Below are 22,692 nucleotides of genomic sequence, written 5' to 3' on the forward strand. Positions count from 1 at the left end.
CATCTTCTGGCCTGACCACACTCCCTATGAATAGCATGAAATAACTTCAATGAAATCATATTTTCTGACAGATGGCCTGCCCTCCATTCCCTTGCATTGTTGTGGTTAAATCTTAACCAAGTTGTTCTGGCAACATCTTGGTTCAGATCATTGTTCAAGAGTTGCTAAACAAGGTCAGCAAAGTTGGAGTGACAAATGTATTGGTTTTGCCTGCAAACAGTGACAGATTTCAGTTTGAAAAGTCTGCGATGATCGCAACAGTGACAGAAAGAAGGAATGATGTTGAAAGCCTTTTCATTTTTGCGACAGGGAAATCACTTCCGGAACTCTTTATTTGGACACAGTTGACGTCAATTGTCAATAAATTGATGACTCACTTACTTGTGCGTGAGTGTGTGCTGCTTGCATGGCAACAGCTGTTACAAATCTAGTGCATGGGAGTGGATGAAGGGCGACGGGGGTTCGTATCAGGGCTGTGATACTGGGAAACGCCTCGCCCACATGGCCCCGCCTCCTTTCTGGCAAGTTCACCAGTTAAGAGACAATTTTTGTCAATCAAATTACCCAACAAAGAAAAACATGTTGGCGGCGGCGACGTCTTTTCTTCTCTTCAGTTTTTCTTTTGCTGAGCAAGCTGAGCATTGTACAGCACGTCCAGGTGTGGGTGCAGTCCATAAGCTGGTGAGCTGTATGTCATACGTGGCATTGCCCTGCCAGGTGTGATGTATGTAGTCTGAAGAGATATGAGTGATGTCAATATCACATTTCTTTACACTTTTTTAATTTGTTTTTACAGTATAAGAGCACCTCTACAAGCTGCCCTAGCAGGCCAGGACCGCAAGCTTCTCTCTCTCTCTCTCTCTCTTTTTTGTTCATGAATTCAAATGTTCATTTGACTTGAAAGTGATTGTTGGTTCTAGAGTTGCTCTTCTCCCCTAAAACCATTTTTGGGGGTTTTTGTATATAGTTTGTGTGACGTTCTCAGTAAATCTTTCAAAAGTCAAAACATTGCTTACATTTCTTGCATTGCCCCACTCCCACTCGCCTACAGCCTCATTCCTTTGAGAGTGTGACAGAGAGAGGGCCCAGCCTGCTGCAGAGCCACACCTCTAATGGCCCCCACCAGGGGGTCGTGCATTTTCAGCTTGTGGCTCATTTCACACCTTGGGTCAAATAATATAAAGTTGTGATAAAACCTTGTTTTTATCTATTTAGAAATCAGATTTGATCAACTATTTTGACTTCATTGAACAACATGAACAACTTTTGTGTTGACAAAACAGTTTAATATATTCTCGTGTGTTGCTATGACAACATTTCTGGCGGCAACACAAAATACAAAAACATACTCTTTATGTCTTGTGTGTTTTAGATCCTCCCAAAAGCTGCATAATGATACTGACAAAACTTGATGGCACATCAATGTTGCTGTGATTTTCCCTCAAATAGATATATCAAGCACTTTGGAGTCAGAGTGTGTTAAGTTGATTATATTTAGATAAATATCAGACCACACCAAAATCACACTCATCATGCTTCTCTGACTACAGCTTGGTCTTCAGAGGGTTAATGGCATTTTCACCGTAAACAAGCCGCCATCGTTCTCCTTTTCCTTTGCACACAAAATACAATAAACCTAAACGAATAAAATAAATAAATCATCATTTTGCTGTCCAGTTTCAGGTGGGACGTGAGATAGAAGCAGTTTGTTGTTTTGTTTGACGTTTTCTCAGGTTCCGGTTTCGTTTGCATTTGAACAACAATGGGTGCAGTTGTTTTTAGTTATGGCGGAAGGTGCAGTGCTTTGTCTTTACCACGCGGTGGCGGCAGCGAGATTGCAGCGAGGCTCGGGGCAGGAAGCGGCGTCTCTGAAAGGCTTCATCGATCACAAGAGTGACAAGCATTTTGGATATTCCTTTTGAGAAAGGGGAAGAAAAAAGGACAATGAGGAAATGGCAGCAAAGATGGGACGGGGCCAATAAGGGACGAACACACTACCATTCTGTGTGAAGCTCCGTCTCTTTGAGACACAACTACGCAACTTCAAATGTTGCAAACTTCCCCACGCTGTCCGAAATCAAATTTGCTTTTCCAAAAGGCCAAGCTTTCTGCTCAAAAGGGGAAATGTGTGTCTGTGATCACGTCTCTCATGACAGAATTCAGTCAGCGCATCCAAGATTTTACCATCATCGAGGAAGAAATCAAGCTGTTCTCGACTCCCTTCCTGATGGATGCAGAAGAAGTGGAAGAGAGTCTGCAATTAGAACTTATCGAAATGCAGTGTGATAATTCTCTGGAGAAGCAACATCAGCTCTTCTCTCTTCCCGACTTCTAGTGGAGCTTGGAAGAGGCCGAGTTTCCTCCGATGAGACGCCACGCAAAAAGAATGATGAGTCTGTTCGGCTCAACATACATATGTGAGCAAACATTTTCTCTTTTAACTCTGAACAAAAGCAGATTGAGAACCAAAATGACCGACGGCCATCTCTGCGATGTCCTTCGCAACCACCAAACTTACTCCTGACCTGCCGGCCATCCTTCAGATCAAAACACAGCATCACTGCTTCCACTGAGCGCAACGCAATCCCCATTATAGGTGAGTTAAAAATATATGACACAGTATTCATGTGTTAATAATCCCAATTACTTTATCAATTCAGCCAATTCAAGTTGATAACATTTTCCAACAAAAATTAGTTGATGTGTTAACAAGCCCAATAACTTATTTGCATAACAAGCTTGAAATATACCCATCCCCATTTCCCCTTATTTGTCCCCCTTTATACAGGGCTGTGAAGAGGGATCACCATCCTGACCAACAAGCGATCTAGGGCTGCTGTTTGGAGAATGTGCTGCCAATCATTTTTGTAACTAAATGAATGAAAAGTCATTAATAGAAAGCTGAGATGTAGGCTGTTTTTTTTCTTTAAGCATATTCAATTATCAAGCATAATTTACCTACATTTGATTGATTTTTCTAACTTTAATACACTAGAGGTGAGGCGATATAGCTCACCTCTAGTGAGTGGCCCAGCCCTTTGCCTATTTTTCTGTATGTGGCCCTCAGTGAAAAACATTTGGATACTCCTGGTCTAGACCAAGCAGGCATGCCCCCAGAATATCAGCCAGCCACACTCCATGCATCTCTGAACACACCTCCAACAGCTCTGGGTCTGTGGATCAACTGGGAGTCTGGGGGCAGACAGAGGCGGGGGTAGAACCTGTGGCCGCCCAGACGCAGGGTTGCAGAGCTCTCCGCTCCATCCGAAGCCCTGTTCCATCACAGAAATTCCACTCCACCTCTTGGGCTCACTCACTCAGCAGTGTTCCACATCTGGACTCCTTCAGGGCTGGGGCTAGTGGGCTCACTGCTCAGACCTGTTAGCGTTGTTGAAGAAAGCTGGTGTGGAGGCCGTGGCAGTAGTTGGACTGGGAGGTTGGTGAGTAACGAGGCTCGGGCTATGCATGGCGAGGGGGCTAGAGCACTGTAGGACAGCTGGGCTGGGGTCAGGTTGTACGTCATAACCGTGCGGCGCGGGGCAGGTAGGCTGCTATAGGGGCTCATTTGGCCGTATTAGCTGGGGGAAATAACCTTAGCGGCACCAGCGTCTGAGGGCCCCCCACGCACGGGGGTTAACTATCAGTCACCGTCTTTCTCTCTTTGGTTACCATTTCACCCTATGTAGCCATGAGCCACTCCCTAAACATCTTTCTGTCGCGTTTGGCGGCAACTTTTGTCTTTCAGCGGGTGGTACTTTAACGCTGGTTTTACCTCAGAGCAATACGACGGTGACGCTGTGGCGACTTGGGAGACCATGGCTGTTTTCAGTTCCCAGCTCCATCTCGGCACACCTCTGTTCCGCAGCTTACATTGCCCCCCCGGCCAATTACCAAGTATTTAGTACATCCTGGACACCTCCCCACCAATCAAACGAAGCCAAGAACACAACAACCACCCAATAAACCTGAACCCCCCCCTCCAGCGACTTTCACCACGGTTGGAAACACACACAGCGTTGCAATATAAACACCATGTCAGCTTAACATCAAATAATAGCATGCACAGCATGTGGATTAACATTTCACTCAAGCAAAATACCAACAAACAAACAAAATACCTTTTTGGCTGCATGCTAGAAGGAGGGAAGTAGACTTTGAATCTTCCTTGAAACCATTGACATCCTCCCCTGACGATTCACATCTTATATTCAAGTCCTTCCAACCAGTTAACTTTTCACCCACACATCCACCAAGTTGGTGCTCGCCGCTTCTGACTGCAATAGAGTAAGCGTCGCACGTCGCCTTCAAAATAAAAGTAATACTAAATTAGGCAATATATAAATAAATGACAGCAACTTAAATCAATACTCAATTACAAATTGGTTTAAAAAAAGTAAACAAATATTGTAGGCATACAAACTATGACAAATGTAACCAATATAATGTCAACAATTACACTCCCACCAAATCATACAAACCTTAATGTGGGATTTCCCTAAATGAAATGTTGTCGCATGTAAACACTTCAACTTTTCAATAAAACATTTCCTGTTATTAACCGGACGATGTCATTCACCTTCAAGTTCCTTCTATTCTTGTGCCACTTTTGTCTTGGTTGTAAGTTCAAAAGATATTCTTTCTTCCATCAAGTCCAAAATTCATTAGCCAAACGCTGTACTCGGCGCCGCCTCTTTTGGAGATAAAGCTCTTTTCTGACAAATTGTCCAGGAGGGGGCAGAACGGTTGTGGACTTCATTATAAGAATGTGATTCGGAGATAAGGGTTCTGGTCAGGATGGGTCATTCAAATGTTCAGCGGTTAATGATGACCATAACCTCCTACAAGAATGTCCTTAGAGAGCTGCTGTGAAGGTTTTTGTGCTGATTGCAAGCACAAAGCAAATTGTTTTGAAAAATGTGTTCCAGATAAGTAATTCCTTGTCTTTTCCAAGACCTAAAGATTATTGGTCTGTTTTTAACCAGAAAATCCTGGTTGTGCCAGATTGGCATGAATTTGTTTGGAGATAGAGAGCGACCACTGTGTTTGAGGAATTTCCACCAGGCTCACAGAGTTGTTGCGATAAATGGGTTTTTACAGCAATTATGTTTCCTTATTGATTCAGTAAGGAATGCTAGATCAGATATTATAACTCCTGACATTCTGTTTGTTCAATGTCACGCCATCCATGGCCCAGTCGTTGCTCTGGTTGTAACCTCTTAATTTTAAATTGACGATGTTTTGCTAGATAGTAGTATCGAAAGTTTGGGGCTGCTAGGCCTCCACAGTCTTTGTTTTTCTGTAGTGTTGCTAGTTAAATTCTCGGTTTCTTGTATACCCAATAAAACGTATTGACTATTGAATCTAGAGTATTAAACCAATGTACTGTTGGTTGCACTGGGGTCATTGAAAATATAGAGTTTATTTTTGGGAGTATATTCATTTTCACTGCTGCTATCCTACCAATTAGTGAGATGGGTAGGTTGTTCCATCGAATTAGGTCTTCTCCAATGGATTTGAGCAATGGAGTGAAGTTAAGGTTAAACGAATCTGACAGATTGGCAGACATATCAATATCAAGGTATCTAATATTGCCCGTTGTGATGGTTAAGGGAAGTTTCTGAGTTGCAGCATTGCAGTCCCCCCCACTTAGTGGTAAGTCCGTGGCTTTAGTCAAATTTATTGAATAGTCTGAGATAGCTGAGAATTTAGATATAAGATTGAACAACTCCGGTTGGGATGATATTGGGTTCCGTACGTACAACAAGACATTGTTTGCATTCAAACTGATTTTGTGAACAGAGTTTCCTGTTTGTATGCCTACGATATTACTGTTTTAATGGATGGCCGCTGCGAGGGGTTCAATAAAGATGGCGAATAGTAAAGGGGAGAGCGGTCATCCTTGTCTTGTGCCGCATTGTAGATTGAAACGCTGTGAAGTGTAACCATTAGTGAGGACAGAAGCAGATGGGGAGTTGCAGAGGACTCTGATCCATTGAATGAGTGACTCTCCAAAACCAAATTTGTTGAGGATTGAAATGAGATATGTGCAATTATCTCTGTCAAATGCTTTTTCGGCATCTACATGGGCAATAATAGTATTTAAGTAGTTCCTTTGAGATATGCTGATCAGATTGAATAAATGGTGCATATTGCTGGATTGAGTGTCTGCTTTTGACAAACACTGTTTGGTCTGGGAGAATTATAAATGGAATCACTTTTTTGAATTCCGTTGGTTAGTGATTTACTTATAATCTTAAGGTCGCAATTAATAAGGCTTATGGGTCTATCACTGGAGGTGAGGGTTGGGTCCTTATTGGGTTTGAGCAAAACAAAAAAATGAGAGTGGTATTCATGTGCGGAGGCATGGTGGAGGTTGACTAAATCTCTGTAAGCATTCTGATGTATAATGGGGATATAAGTGGCCAGAAGTGTTAATCAAATTCCACTGGGTAGCCATCTGATCCAGGTGATTTATTGTTGGGCATAGAGAAGAGAGCGTTCCTGAGTTATTCTAGAGTAGGTGGTTGATTTAACGTGATAGCCTGCTCTGTCGAAAGATTAGGAAGGTCAATATCATGAAGAAATTAGTGAATGTTTGATATATTAGATTCATTATCTGAGTGATACAGCTAATTATAAAAGTCTCTAAATATGTTATTGATGTCTTGAGGGGAGTATGTTATCCTACCCTGTGGATCATTGATGGCTGTAATAAGTGTTTTTTCTCTATCGTGTTTCAATTGCTTGCCGAGAAATGTACCTGATTTCTCATTGAATTCAAAATAATTTGCTCTTGTTCATTGCATGAGGAATTGTGTCTTTTGATGGATGATATTATCAAATTGAGATGCAATCGTCCAGATCTCATGACATTTTGAGTGGGCTTGTTGGGAATGCAACTCCTTTAGTCGTTGTTCATGTTTATTTTGGCATTCTTGTCCTTTCTTTTTCTTGTGAGTGGAGAATGAAATAATACTACCTCTTGGAACTGCCTTAGCCGTTTCCCAGAGTAAAGATGGTGATATTTCTGGGGAGTCATTCAGTTCAATGAAGGAAGTCCATTCTCTGGAAAATAAATGGTTAAATTCTTTATTTGTGAGGCGTTAAACTGCCACCTGGCGGGAGGGTTCCAGTTTGTTTCATTTATGAGGTTGAAACTAATCGGCCTGTGATCGGAAATTACAATGGGGTGGATTTCAAGATTAGTGGGCTTTTGGACATTGCGGCTTTCCTTGTCAAGAAAAGGTCGATTCTACAGAAACTTTGGTGGGGTGGTGAATCATATGTGTATTCTCTAGAATGTTGGTTATTTGATCACCAACAATCCCCAAGAGCAAGATCACTCACATATTGTTTTATAGCGCCGACGAACGCCAGGATTTGTGAATATTTCTGGCTTGAGAACGGTCTAAACTTGGATCCAGTACTGTGTTGAAGTCTCCTCCAAATATGATAAATGATTGAGAGAATTCTAAGAGTTTTAAAAATATGTTGTGAAAGAAATTTGGGTCATCCTCATTGAATAAATATTAGCTATGGTTAATTTTACCTAAAATTCCATTACTCATTATGTAACGCCCTTCTGGGTCTGATATTGTGGTTTTATTTTGATATGGGATACTTTTATTGATCAATATAGAAACACCTCTTTTTTAGATTTTTTTTTGCGTATGATGCAGAAAACATCTGATTAACCCACTTAGCTCTGAGTTTGAGGTGCTCGGATGCAGTGAGGTGAGTTTCTTGCAGTAGACAGAAGCTGGGGTTCATCCTGGTGAGGTGACTTAGAATTTTGCTACGTTAGCAGGTGAGCGCAAGCCATTCACATTCCACCACACAAACTTAATGGGTGTCATTGAAGTTAGTTAGGGGGTGATGGTACAGTGCATCCAAGGCAATAGCTATACTTCCTTTCCCATGCTTTCCCCTAGATAAGTCTGGGATTTCCTCCTTTACATTCCTTTTTACTGTCCTAGTATTGCAGGAAGCTTGTAGGGATACATATCTCCATAAACAAATGGCAAGTAGACAATGATAAACATTGAACATTGCAGGATTAGACAAACTGTACATATAGTAAGAGACAGAATAGAGTAAGAATGATGGGAGAAGTGGGGAGAGAGGGATTAGGGAGGTTAAATGACAAGAGAAGTAGGGAGGGGGGATTAGGAGGGTGAGATGATGAGAGTGAGCAATATTTAAAATGCTGACATAGATAGCATGCTAATTTCGACATCTTGCAGGATTTAATTACCAGAATTACAAGCATACATACATAATGATCAAAATAACCAGGTTGTGGTGGAGGAATCTCGGAATAACAGACCTTCTATATATGTGACCCACCACAGCAAAAGCCGCCATCTCGCGCATTTCTAAAATCGCCAGGAGCAGCCAAATAAATTGAAAAAAACTTTCTTGAAGGAAAATTAGATTTTTCCAGGTTCGGGTTGCTTTGTTTTTTTTTTTTTATCTCTCAACGTATTTTCAAAACCGAGTTTGATTCATAAATAGTAGAAAAATGTTTAACCATGGAGTTAAATATTCCCGTTAGATTACATGGGGAAATGCAGTTCACTTACAGAGATGCTGAACAGCACTGAATGATGCAGATCGATCCTTTACTTTAAAGTGACCATCCAGGTGAAGATCATTCCTCCATAATCCATGTGATGTGAAGTCACAATGTGAAACCGTTTTGATAGAGTTCAGCCTTTAAATATTACGTGTTTTATACATACACGGAGACAACGTTGTGGAGGGGGCGTGTCACTGACGTCATCTTCACTTCCGGAAACAAGACGAGGCTCCGGTTTTACTTTGAAAACTCTGTTTCATTAGGAGAAGCGGGTGGAGGAAGATCTAAATCATATTGCGGACCTTAATCTGACCATTGCGATAGATCCAAGTCAGTTTAAGCAGCGCGCGCTAGACTTAATTTTCCACGATGATAGTTAGTTCTCCGACAGCGACTGAATCTGATATTACTCCGGACCTGGAGAACAGTTCAAACAGCGGATTTCATCCCGAATGTGACGATAAAACAGAATATTTTCAAGAACCACCGGAAAATAAATTACACTTTAAAAAACATTATTCTTACTGTTAAATAAAAGCTTTTTTCAAAACAAAAATACGTTCAACGTTCCCTCAAAACACAAGAACAAAGCAGTGATTGGCCCATTCAGCAGTATGTTAAGTAGCCATGTGGCTTTGGCTACCCCATTTGCATTCTGGGAGCTAAGTGAATGAAGCCAAGTCTTGGCAAAACTTTCAAGGTGATTATCTCAGAAACACAGTTTGCCACACCCTTGTCATTAACAAGTCATAGCTTTAAAAATATTTGCTTGATTTGCACAAGTGACACCTTGTTTGGAAGCTCTGATTCTTCTCTAAAAAAGACAAAAGCCCCCAAATGACCCTAAAATATGCGGTGGGTCACATATAGTTTATCAACAACCATCGATACGCATTTACCCTTCTGCCGGTTCTCCTTCAGGATGCGGTACAGCACCCTTCCGTCGGTCGTTGATCTCACGGGGGAAATGGTCATTCATGCCCAGCGTGGTTCCTTTCAGCTCCCGTCCTTTGCTTTTAACCAGCTCCTTGTGCTTGAAGTGTTCAAACTTGGCAATGATGGAGCAGGGTCCTCCACTTTGGTTTCGCGCATTATACCCTTTTTTAAATGCATATATATTAATATTATTTGCAATTCGCTTTGTTATCTGTCTGAGTTGGAGCGGATTGCCGGTGTGTTGGTCAGTGTAGCAGGGCGCCCCATTGTTGGATCTTTACTCACTTCCGTCTTCTCGCAAAATCACAGCCTCCTCCCGTTCTCAGAAGCTCTAATCTACTGTTCTTGTCTTGTTGTTAGCTAGTTTCGGTCTTTCCTCTTTGAACGTTAATGGAATTTCATAGTGACCATTGCCTTTTTGTGTGATGTTTTCTCTTAACTTTGACAAGAACTTGAGATCTTGAGACACAGGATCATCTTCTACAGCTCATTATGAGAAGTCTGGTTCGAGGACTCTTGATGATGTCTGAGGAAGTAATTTCCTTTACTTTGGTACAGCGCACATAGATCACATAGTCAGTTTTGAGATTGACAAAAGGCTCCACACCTGGTGTCACTTGTCTCACTACTATGCGATGGCTGATTCCAATGGCGTCGCCGTAGTCTACCCAAGGCTCCTTGTGGCCAACAATACTCCATCCAAGGTCTGTATGCTGCACATAAGGCTGATTTTCTGTGCCAGATACAACTTCCCTTGGAAATAGGGCTTGTGAACCGTTGTACCCAATGTGCAGACCTACTTTAAAGTCCTCCAAGTTTGGCATGACACAGGACGTCTGGCAGTCGGTTATCTCTCCACCTGCCTATCAAACTGTCTGTGAGTCGTCTCAGGAGCAGCGGTCGGAGCCCGTCGCAGAAGTCCATTTTGAGGATGGTCTCGAACGTGGATTCCTCACCACCATCGAATGAAGCAGGACAAACGTGTCCTGAGAAGGACGTGCAAACGTCCATTGCGCGATGATAAAAATCAGTGACTGATTCGTCTAGCTTTTGGTAGCAGTCTCTGATCTTTCCGAGGTCGAATTTGGAAGTTGTGTTCGATGGATCTGAGCACTGATTCAACCCATATTTCCCACAGGCCAGTAACGTCCCAAGCCGCGGTGCGTGGTCGGAGCAGGTCTGGGTCGTTGTTGTGGCAATTTCTGTAATAAAGGATCGTGAACAAATTTGTTGTTGTGTGTATATTTATTTTAGAAGGACAGAGTTAGTCTTTGCAAAGAGAGGAGAGGGAGAGAGCGAATGGCAGGACGCAGCCTGTAGTTGAGCTCACCCCGTCCTGCTGGATATAGGAAGAGCATGCGTATATATGTGGTGCGATGTGTAAGGCACTTAGGGTGGAGTGATGTACTACCGCATCTGTGCGATGTGCTTGCCCTATCTATGTGATATACTGCCCTGTCTATGTGACGTGCCTCCCTATCTGTGATGTACTGCCCATGTCTATGTGACGTGCCTCCCTATCTGTGTGACGTACTGCACTGTCTGTTGATGACCTGTAGGTCACTGCCTTAGACCATGGGCCTTTGTGTGTTCCGAAAGTGGGTCACAGGTGTTCCTTGTTTATGGGAATAGAGAGTCCTTGCTTGGGATGCATGCTGTTAAGATAGTGCTTGACAAACATGCTATTGTAGAAAAGGAAAAGTAGGATTTTGCCTATACAATTACAATTATCTTGGAGGTGCTCTAGATGGGACCAAGCTTTTGCAGATTCATTGGTTGGTATGAAAGTTCTGTTGGTTGGAATAAACTCACACGTGTAGATCGTGGTAAGGAAATCTTCCCACTGGAGTTAAAGCCTCGGACTTGGAGGTCATTTACTCTTTGAGAGCTTACTACTGTGGTTCTTGAAGTCATAGTAGACAGCTTTAATTTGACTTGGTCTTTGTTTGCTTCCAAAGCTTCAGCTACTTCACTTAGAACAAAAGTTGTGCCACTCCAATCCAACAGAGCATATACAAGGACTTCTTTTGCTGGCTGAGTTGTGGATGAAAGCCAGACAGGAATTATTGCAGCTGTTTGCATGTTAGCTTCTTCACGTATTACTCTATTTGAAGTAGCGGCTGTGGTTGTTTCTTTGTGTTGTGTTAAATGATGTCTTTCTTTGTTCTTTTCTTGACTTGAACTTGGCTTTTCCTGACTTGGATTTTGCTTGTGGCTCAAACCCCAGGTGCAGGCACAAGACGCAGCCACAGGCGCCAGGCACGGGACCCCCATGCCCACCCACGACCCGTGTAAGGGCGAGGCCCGCCCCAACGCAGCTGACTCGACGCCCCACCTGGCGTATGCGCCAAGTGCCCATCCACGTAGCAGAGTGTGGTCAGCGCGGGGCACCTGGATGTTAGCCACCCCCCCACCCCCGCCAATGCCAGCAGGCAACTCAAACTTGAATCACTCGCACCCCTCCTGCCCCGCAGACCCTGGTCGTTCGGAGTAGGATTGGTGTGCGACTGTATGTGTTCTAAGCTAATATGAGTGGGATTAAAATTTCAGGACGGAAGAGAAGCACGCTGGGGCAGGAGCGTGACAGGCAAGATGGCAGCTGCCCACCACATCCCCACCCACATACGTAGCTTGCACCCCACCCATCCCGCAAGCCCTAGGCCTATTGTGTGGTGTATGTGCTGAGTATGAGTTTTGGCACTGGGAGAGATAGGCGAATCGCGAGCAGATAAATGCAGGGGTGCAGCAGGCCGGGGAGCCCCCAACCCGAGCCCGAAACCCGCAACCACGCCCCAAACCAACACAAGGAGGCCAGCTGCAGGTACTCCCCAGGAGTACGCCCCCCGCCCCCGGAGACAGGCCAGCTCAACTCAGGAAATGGAGCGGGCGCCACCACTCTGCCCCCCTAACACCCCCGTGGGGCAGAGCCACCCGAGCACCCACCCAACCGCAGAACCCCGGCAGACCAGGAGGACCCCACATGCCCCAAAACACCACGACATTGCCCCGACTTAAGAAGACTCAAGTATTAAAAGATGAAGTTATGTCAGTGATAAAAGCAGCCCATATTTCATTATGGGATGATGTAATCTATTAATAACTGCAACCCTTGGGATGTGGTGAGATTCTTTCTTTTTCCAATTGGTAATATTGTTTTCTTGGCAATTGTTAAGGCCATAAAAATGGGTTGGTGGTGTTTAAGTGGTGGGTCGACTGAGGAGAGGTCACGGAGAAGACATATAGACGGGGAGACTGGAATGCTGCGACCCAGAAGGGAATAGCTTCTTGGTGATGTTGGTCCAGAATGCAAGGATAGGTGGGCAGAGCCAGAAAACATGAAAGTAGTCATCTCTGGTATTAAGGAAACAGTGAGAGCAAATGTCTTCATCCACAAAACCCATTTTGAACATTTTGCGTACCGTGATATGAGCTCTGTGCAGAATCTTACATTGGATGAGTTGCATTTTGGAGTTGCGGGTCACAGAAAAGGTGTTTCCACAGGTTGATATCGGTGGGAACAGCAAGGTCTCTTTCCATTCCATTGTAGGTTAAGATAAAGTGTCATCTGCTTTGAATAAAAGTTTGTATATTCTGGAAAATTGATTTTTTTTAAGTGATCGATATTATTTATTGTTGGGCATAGAGAAGAGAGCGTTCCTGAGTTCTTCTAGAGTAGGTGGTTGATCTAAGGTGGTAGCCTGCTGTCCTACCTTGGCTAAGTCTCCCCTGTAAAAGAGATTTTTGATCTCAATGGGACTTCCTGGTTAAATAAAGGTAAAATTAAAAAAAAAGAGAATTGTTGGGGATAGAGAAGAGAGCGTTCCTGAGTTCTTCTAGAGTCCTGAGTTCTCCTAGAGTAGGTGGTTGCTTGCTCTATCGAAAGTTTAGGAAGGTCAATATCATCAAGAAATGAGTGAATGTTTGATATATTAGATTCATTATCTGAGTAATACAGCTAATTATAACTCTCTTAATATGTTATTGATGTATGTTATCCTACCCTGTGGATCTTTGATGGCATAAGTGTTTTTTCTCTATCTAGTTCAACTGATTGGCAAGAAATGTACATGATTTGTCATTGAATTCAAAATAATTTGCTCTTGTTTGTTGCATGAGGAATTGTGTCTTTTGATGGATGATATTATCAAGTTGAGATGTAATAGTCCGGATCTCATTTCGGATTTGCTCAGTGGATGAGTGGGCTTGTTGGGAGTGCAATTCCTTTAGTCGTTGTTTGAGTTTATTTTGGCAGGAAGTCCATTCTCTGGAAAAAAAAAAAGGTTAAATTCTTTATCTGTCAAAAGTGAGGCGTTAAACCGCCACCTTCCGGGAGGGTTCCAGTTTGTTTCATTTATGAGGTTGAAACTAATCGGCCTGTGATCGGAAATTACAATGGGGTGGATTTCAGGATTAGTGATTTTGGACATTGCGGAGTTACTTGTCAAGAAAAGGTCGATTCGAGAGAAAACTTTGGTGGGGTGGTGAATAATATGTGTATTTGCTAATTCGCTGTGGGTTATTTGATCGCCAACGATCCCCAAGAGCAAGATCACTCATATATTGTTTTATAGTGTCCGACAACGCCAGGATTTGTGAATATTTCTGGTTTGAGAACGGTCTAAACTTGGATCCAGTACTGTGTTGAAGTCTCCTCCAAATATGAAAATTGATTCAGATAATTCTAAGAGTTTTGAAAATATATTGTGAAAGAAATTTGGGTCATCCTCATTGGGGATATAAATATTAGCTATGGTTAATTCGATGTTACCTAAAATTCCATTAATCATTATGTAACGCCCTTCTGGGTCTGATATTGTGGTTTTATTTTGATATGGGATACATTTTATTGATCAATATCGAAACACCTCTTTTTTTTAGTTGTATGATGCAGAAAACATCTGATTAACCCATTTAGCTTTGAGTTTGAGGTGCTCGGATGCAGTGAGGTAAGTTTCTTGCGGTAGACAGAAGCTGGGGTTCATCCTGGTGAGGTGACTTAAAGTTTTGCTACCAGTATGCTTCAGTATCACCTACTTGACCATCGTCAGGTTGGTCTTGAGAATTTGCACTATCCCTGACACTGTCCCTTACCGCAGTTGTAGACTCACTGGGCTCTGATATTTTTAAATAACTGCTTTACACTGTCTCAATTTGCAAATAGAAAATGTCAATTATAAATAAACCCTCTACATCCACCATTAACACTTACTCAGAGGTAAATGTCACTTAAATGTAAATAATGTAAATGTAAAGCTTACGCAAATCAAAAGTTATGAATTTTATTAGCCGTATTTCAAAATGCACTTCCTCTCCGGGAACCATCCCCTCTCCGGGAATCATCACCTCTCCGGGAACCATCACTTTACCGTGGTGGAGAGGTTTGTGCGTCTCCGTGACCCTGGGAGCTATGTTGTCTGGAGCCTTGTGCTCCTGGTAGGGTTTCCCATGGCAAACCGGTCTCAGGCGAGGGGCCTGACGAAGAATGGTTCAGGGCAGGCCAGCAGGCCCTAAAGGGGGCAGCCCCCCCAGCTGGCTATCTGGCAGTGGGCTAACAACCTACTCCAGAGAACCTCTCCTTGTTACGAAACCAATCAGAAATAGCCGGACAGACCCTTGGTATCGACCCTTGCACGCCCCTGACTCACGAACAATTAATCTCCGACATCCCTTCCGTGTTGCTACATGGAATGTGCAAACACTTCGACGCACAGGACACGCTACTCTTCTGTATCGTGAACTGTCTCGTTACAACATCTCCATCGCGGGACTCTGCAAATCACGCTGGTGCGATAGCGGTGAGAAGAAAGAGGGAGACCACAGCTACATCTGGAGCGGCTGAAATGATAACAGAGGGCTATATGGTGTCGCCCTAGCAATGCCATGCTATGTTAGGAAATACCTAATAGGATGGACCCCAGTCAGCGAACACACGGCAAGTTAACAGTCATTGTTGCCTATGCACCAACAGAGGTCGCAGACGACCGGGCAAAGAACACTTTCTTTGATCAACTACATCTGGCCATCCAGCAGATACCCCCTCATGACATCACTATTGTGCTAGCAGTCTTTAACGCCACTGTCTCCTCTGCTTCACAGGACTCGCAGACCAAAAACATCATTGGCCCAGAATCTCCAGATCCCATCACCAACAACAACGGTGACCGCTTCCAGCATCTATGCAGTGCTGGGGCCCTATCTTTTGTAGACACGTGGTTCCCCAGGAAGAACATACACAAATGGACATGGTATAGCAATGATGGCAAAACCCGCAAGGCCTTAGATCACGTCATCATCTCCAGTCGCTGGAAATTCAGTGTCACCAACTGCCGTGTGTATCGTGGAGCCCAGCTAGGCAACACGGACCACCGATTATTGGTTGCCCAGTTGAGACTGAAGTTAAAGGCTGTTCCATCATCACGGGCACCACCTCGACTGAGATCCTCTCATCTCCAGGATCCAACCATCACCTCAGTGTTTACCCGCTCCATCTCCAACCGGTATAATGCCCTGGCCAAAGAAGAACTCACCAACTGGAACCTTTTCGTGTCCACAATTAACCAGGCAGCTGCTGACTCCATCTGACGCCCTCACCATACACCTAGGCGCCCTTGGATAACACCAACAACGCTAGAAATCATAGAGCTCCGTAGAGCAGTACGTCTTAGTGGCGACGTGACTAAATACCGTGGCCGAAATTGCATACGCAACACCACGATACGAGAAGACAGGGAGAGATTCTGGCAAGGAGAAGCAGAATGCCTGAAGTCTGCCGCCGAAAATAACAACTTCACCCAAGTGTATCGAACCCTGAGGCGAGTGAAATCAGGCCCCCAACAGAAGGCAGTCCAGGTAAAAGACGCACAGGGTATCATATTGAACTCCGAGGATGAATGCATCAGCCGCTGGAAGGAACACTTCAGTGACCTTCTGCATCACCCCGCACCCCAAACCGACCCCACTCTCACCATTTCATCTGAAAATGCCAGCGCAAATGACAACTGCAGCATAGACCCCGTCACCAAAGTAGAGGTCGTGCAAGCTCTGGCCAAACTGAGAAAGGACAGAGCCCCTGGTATCTGCAACATCACAGCTGAAATAATGACATTGAGCGGTGACAACACCATTGACTGGCTGACCGAAATCATCAATCATGTCTGGATAACTGAGCACCCCCCGGAAGACTGGACCAGGGGTATCATCCTCCCCTTTTGGAAACATAAGGGTGATAACATGGTCTGCAGCAACCACAGAGGCATCACACTCCTGTCTATCTCAGAAAGACGAAAGACGCCCCCAACAGGCGGGCTTCATGCCAAACCGCTCCACAACGGACCAGATCTCTGCCCTCCGCCTCATCATTGAGAATGTACACGAGTTCCGCCAAAACAGACACCTCTACATTGCCTTTCTTGAACTTAAGGCAGCTTTTGACACCGTGGACCACTCCTCCCTCTGGAAGATCCTCACCATCCTGGGAGCTCCAAGAAAGATTACCTCTCTCTTCCAAAAGCTCTACAGCGATGCCGAAAGCTGTGTGCGTGTCAATGGCACAAACTCTACCTGGTCCCCAATCAACAGCTGAGTGAGGCAGGGATGCGTAGCTGCACCAGACCTTTTTAACTGCATCATCGACCCCCTGATGGAACGGATAGGTGCACGTTACACCCAAGGCAGTTACACCCTCACAGATCTGGAATACGCGGACGACACCACACTATTCTGCTCCACTCTTGACCAGATAAAAGAAGCCTTGGAAACCTACCAAGAGGAAGCCAACAAATTGGGTCTGAAGGTAAGCTGGCCCAAAACAAAATTAATGCACATTAGAGGTCCCCCCTCCGCTGCATATCAGTGGAGAGGAGGTTGGGTTTGTGACCTCCTTCACCTACCTCGGGTCCATCATCACCAACGATGGAAACATTTCACCAGAGATAAACCGGAGACGTGTCCTGGCAGCCAGTGCCATGAAAACACTTTGGAAGCCGCTGTGGAGACACCACTCCATATCAAGAGCGACCAAACTAAGGATTTATAACACCTGAGTCCTCTCCATCCTCCTCTACGGAGCAGATACCTAGCCTCTCAACAAGACCCTTGCTGCCAGAATCGATGGCTTTGACACCAGAGCACTGCGCTCAATAGAGGGGATAAAATGGCAAGATAGGGTTTCCAACATCATGCTGCAGGAACGCACCCAACAGCCCCCTGCGTCCCACCTGGCAGCACAGCGTCGGATGCGCTGGTATGGCCATGTCAAAAGGCTCCCCTTGGAACAGCCTACTCACGCTATCCTCCACTTCCAACCTAAAGCTGCCGGCTGGAAACGCCCCCGCGGTGCCCCCCGCACCCGATGGATTGATGCCATCACTAGGGACCTACACCAAATGGACCTGTCGCTTGCTGAAGCTGAGTCTCGCACTGGACCGACCCAAATGGAGAAGATTGGTGAAACCGATTGGCTCTACTCATGGCGTCGCCCCCGTCGCCGAGCAAGAGACCTGATGATGATGATGATGATGATGACTTAGAAATTGAAAATGTGCAAACAAAAAGGTAAGTTCTCTTGAAAAAAAATAAAAATAAATCAAATAAAATAAAATGTATGTTTTTGTACCTTATGTGTGTTTTGTCATGTATGTCATTGCTGCTGCAACACTGGAATTTCCCTTTGGGGATTAATTAAGTATCTTTAGCTTTACACACACACACGCACACACACACACATTACAGGGTCACCTCATTGCCGTACGGCGTCTCCCACGTACAGCGCCTGGGTTCGGTCAGCGGCCAGCCCCCTGAAGATCTTACTGATGAGGATCGGCATCTTGTTCTCCCTGCCGCCCTTGATGCTCACCCCGAGCCCGCCGACCTCCTGCTTCGACACCCGGACGCAGCGCTTGCGGTTGGCGATCGCCTCCGGTACCGGCTCCGGGGAGTCGGCGAATGGACCGGCTCCGGGGTGCTGTTCTCCGGGGTGACCGGCGGTGTTGTTGTTGCCGTTGTACGAGCCGTTGAGCGCCCCGTCCTCGCAGCTCACCGTCAGCGAGTCCTCGCTCAGCTCGGCCAAAACTTTGTGCCACCGCTCCCGCACCCACACCTCCACGGAGCCACTTTTCCGCACCGCGGCCACACCGGCCGCCGTGACCACAACCGCCATCTGGGCCGCCGCCACCCGGACTCGGACTTCGCCCCCCACCGCCCCACTCACAAGTTTGCTGAGGGACTTGTCCGGGCTCCGGCTCCGGCTCCGGGACCGGGGCTGAGACTCCGCCGCTCCGGCTCCGCCTCCCCCGGACTCTACACCCTCGTCCGCGCTGGGTGGAGTTTTACTCCATCTCACCTCCTAATATTGTGACTTTGTTCTGCTATTCCGGCCACACCGCAGCTGGAAGCAGCAATGAGCGCCCTGTCCAGACGTGGTGAATGCACATGGATCCAGACTGAGTGTGGACGCAGCTTGAGGCGGGTTTTGCTGGTCACACCTGCTTTTATGTCACCAGGCTCCAAACAATTACAACAAACAACATCGATTTTTTTTTTTTTAACAAATCGTCTCTTATTGTATCTGGAAATATTTACAAATAAATATTCGTTTTTTACAAATTTCCTTTTTTTTTTAACTCATTGTATTTTATTTTATTTTTTACAAATCTCCGCATGTGACGTCACACGGTATATTGACTCACCCGTGACATACAATAGATCGAGTGCGTTGACGCGATTCAACTAAAGAATCGTTTGAACTGCGTAATTGAAAGCCAATATGACCAGATGACAGAAGGTCTGTAAATATCCACATCCAGGGCGGTGTTGTGTTGCGGGCCCACGCTCATCCATTCACGCCGTGGAGTGCGATCGGGGGCGCGCTCGAAGGAACGTGCCCGTGCAGGTTTGGAGCGGCCTCCACGTTTCAGAAACTTTTGAGGTGGAGAGAAGCCCCCACCCCCGCCGGGCAATGCCCCTGACCTTTGACCTTTATTATCATTTCAAACTAATATCTCTCTGCTGTGCAGTCAACGGTTATCCTTATTATCACAAGGATGAGAAGGATTTCTTATCTTACTGTATTTGCACAGTTGGGGTTGAGCTTGACCTCCAGGGGTTAATAAAGGTTGTTTTTTGAAATCGTATTTTCTATCATAATTGTATTTATAACACTGTTAACATTCATTTGAGTTTGCTGCTCCTCTCCGTGTCAATCAGTGAATTCCAAAAATCAAGTGACAGTGGCTGCATTGCTTTTAAAGCGCGGCGCAAGTGTCTACAAACAATAAAGGATCAGTTGTTCTTGTGATCGTACACAACAACACAGTGCAACCTTTTCTTCCTTATCTGCACAGTTGAAATGAACAAAAAAAGTTCATGGTTTAACATTTATTGAACTTAAACTGAGTAGAAAGTGGCAAATATCACACAATCAATCATCATTAGTGTAGTAGAGTAAATATATGGGGGGGTCTATGTTAAAACATATGAAACAATAATAATAATAATAATAATAAAAATAATAACAACAATAACAATAAATAATTATAATAATAATAATAATAACAATCATAATAACAACAAAAAAATAAAAATAAATTATTACAACTACTACTACTACTACTACTACTACTACTAATAATAATAATAAAAAATATATATATTATAATAATAATAATAACTTCTGCTGCCGACCTCCTGGGCCTAGGGGAACCACGGACCCCCATTTGGGAACCCTGCAATAGGCCACAAGCTGCCAGAATCCACTCACCTTCGCCTTCCCACGCACTGAGCCATCAGTGGAGTAGTTCCCTCCATCTACTGGAGAGAACTTTTACAGCCTCCACCCCCCTCTCACCAAAGCAGGGTGGGGCGTGATTCATTTTAAATCACATGTCTTAATGCATCAGGCCACACAAAGAATCCTGCATTCAAGGTAACAGTCATCGCTTTTTCTCACCATATTCAGCTCCAGACTTGCTGGATTTGACAACAAATAGCCAATTGCAATTATGCCGCTTGACCATGTTGTTTTGAGAATAGTATGGGAGAATTATGACAGAAAATATATTTTTAAATACCTTGCTGTGAGTGTCTCTATCCACATGTACGGGTTTAGGGAGGGAGACGTGGTCGTTCTGGCAGTGGAGCGCCGACATGGCGAGGATTGAATTAATAATGAAAACACAAAGGCTCGCTGGCAAAACAGGAAGATCAAATGGAGGGCATGATTGGAGTCTGTTTGGCGTCATGCACCACACACTACCCCCGAAAGACAAAACAACATGTATGAAAACTCTCCCAGCCGGGTCCGACCCATCGGCCTCTTTAGTGCAGACGGGTCGGTAAAGCTGCGCCGTCACGGAGCCAAGCCAGCCCCGCCCCTTGCAGGCGTGGCTCAACCACGCCATCTCGTCTGCCACAGTTGCCTTATCTTTGAAAGCCAGAAATCATGGGATTTAAAATGGCTGGCTTGATTACCATGAACATGTATTAAATATTAGGGCCGCTTCATCCCAGTCTCACTTTTTCAAGAACATTGTTACCGTTATGCATTAAAGATAATTAGCAATACACAATACCAAAGAGGGGGGGTGATTCCAAGAATAACCATTTTGGCTTAATGAGGTATAGGGATTACAGCAAAGTTTTACTTTCATATGCAAATTCTTCATCAGATGAAATGTGCATTCTTTGTTGTGGTCATGGCCTTCAAAGAAAGACTGCAATATTACTAATGCGGATGGAAGCAAGGTTGTTAATGAATTGTTTTTTTAAAGCCTTCATTCACTGGCTAGGTCGGACCACAACACACGGTTGTTTTACTGCGACTGTACCAAATGGCATCCTGACAATAACACCCTTTTTCTGTTCTTGGAGACGCCACCCAGCCAGTGAAGAGGGTTTTGTCCATTTGTCATTTCCAATTCAAGAGATAAATGCCTTGATCTCATTGATCCCGACCCCACACAGTCAGAAATCTCTCTTCCTTCTGCCCTTTTGATCTTCTTTATCCCCCTTGTTCAGTCTTTCCTGCTTCCCCCAAAACCCAGGAAGCATGCTGAACTTATGGGGTAAAAATAATAAAGATGAAAAACAAGGATTTTAAGAAATTGGGAGGTGAGATGAGGATCAAAGACAATTCTATTCATAGTTTGAAGCCTTTATTGTTCAAAAACCAAATCTCCACAGTGAAGCTAATATGTGGAAGCGACAGGTAAAGCACAAAGAAACCAGCGGCATAAAGTCCAAAAGCAGTTCTGTTCACATCAAACAAAACATTTAAAAATAAGCTTTTACGATGGAAAAAAGAGAAAATCACAGAAAGGGAGAAATGGGAAAGATAGAATGATGTCAGTGTTATCTTTACAAAACGTACCTTTGAAAATATCGAGCAGTTTTCACAGACACAAAAACTGTTGAAAAATGTTGTTTAAAGAGTACCTCACACAGTATGTTTTAAATGTTTGTAATTTCATTAACTCATTTCAGTGGCTGTAAGTCGCTCTGGATTAAAGCATCTGATAAAGGTATATAAAACTGTAAACTGTTTTAGCCACTGAGGTGTCTTGGAATGTGTGGCGTCCCAAGACAGTACCCATTGTATAAGATAATGATTAACAGACGGTGCCAGGGGTCACAAGAGAGAGAGAGAGACCATTGTCAGGGGTCCCAGTGATAAGGGAGGTGAAATGTGAAGGGTGACCTATGTAGGGGAATCAGATGGTCAACATTGTCTCTGGTCAAGCATAACAGCACCTGCCCGAGTTTCATTCGACAGAGAATCCATCCGGCTCGGTTTGTCTCCTGGACGTCCATGGCAAGTCTGGTCTAATGCTGTTCTTTTGTAATGAATCTATTATTTCACTCAAGTCAGCGTCAGCGGTCACTCCTTCTTCATCAACACATCAAATTCATCAAGAAGCTACAAAGTGACATCACAAACAGGATCTGTTGGGCCTCACCTGCTGATGCTGCCTGCTCCAGCGAATTTCCACTTTAAAACCTTAGGGTGAGTGCTATCTCAAAAATTGAGCTGTGTGTGGTTCTTGGAGCGGTAGTGTTTTGTGCAGACAGGCTGCACTGACAAGAGCAGATTGTGCGGAGATAGAGATGATGTGTTGATGTGTGAAGTGAGTTTCTAAATTTGGGTTTATTAAGTTGTAAAAAATGTAAATAAGGGGAATAAGAGA

The sequence above is a fragment of the Zeus faber genome, assembly GCF_960531495.2.
Source record: "Zeus faber genome assembly, chromosome: 8".
Lineage (NCBI taxonomy): Eukaryota > Metazoa > Chordata > Actinopteri > Zeiformes > Zeidae > Zeus > Zeus faber.